Below are 626 nucleotides of genomic sequence, written 5' to 3'. Positions count from 1 at the left end.
CCAGAAAATAAAATATTCTGGGACTGCATGAAGTCTTTTTTTATATTTTGTCTAGATTTTGACCATCAAGTCAATCTGAAAAAGTGCATAAATCCACCCAATAGATGTAGAGTATGCTGAAGGGGTCCTCTGTTGTAATAAAAATAATAATGACACTGTAATTAGAAAGGTAAACAACTTGCTTGCATTTTTAAAATGTCATAAGATTGCATCTTTTTTACTGCAAAGGACCAATTAAGACATGCATGTAGCTGTATTCTTGTGATATCAACCGTTAAGATTACATTGTGTTTAAATGAAAATAACAGGCACACATTTAAAAAAAAGACGAAGAAATGTAAATATATTTGATTAATAAAACATTTCTATTACCGTATCCTAAACCTTTGTTGTATGTTACGATTGCATATGGAATTTTGTGCATGCTATGTAGAAAACCAAATATGCTTAAATGCGTGTGCATTGAGAATAACCACAACACAGTGCCTTGCTGTCGTTTTCATTATGGGCTTCCAAAAGGGGTTTGAAGCTTGGATTTTGCAAACTGATTTGCAATGAGAAGAGAGCGAGATCAAATTTAGTTTTCTTGGTGACTGGGTTTCAATACTCCTATTGACGTAATGCTG

The 626-nt window shown here is 33.1% G+C and overlaps 1 protein-coding gene across 1 annotated transcript in view; it reads left to right on the top strand.

Annotated features, from left to right (window-relative positions):
- The window catches only part of PRDM6 (PR/SET domain 6), a 79,248-nt gene extending 78,893 nt beyond the window's left edge, over positions 1-355 (top strand). The window contains exon 8 of the mRNA XM_054809847.1: positions 1-355. This exon is cut by the window's left edge and continues 3,926 nt beyond it. The gene's annotated coding sequence lies outside the window, so the exon portion shown is untranslated.
- Positions 356-626: the final 271 nt, after the last annotated feature.

The sequence above is a fragment of the Grus americana genome, chromosome Z (assembly GCF_028858705.1).
Source record: "Grus americana isolate bGruAme1 chromosome Z, bGruAme1.mat, whole genome shotgun sequence".
In the NCBI taxonomy this organism is placed as follows: Eukaryota; Metazoa; Chordata; class Aves; order Gruiformes; family Gruidae; genus Grus; species Grus americana.
This window is presented reverse-complemented; position numbering and strand designations above follow the sequence as displayed.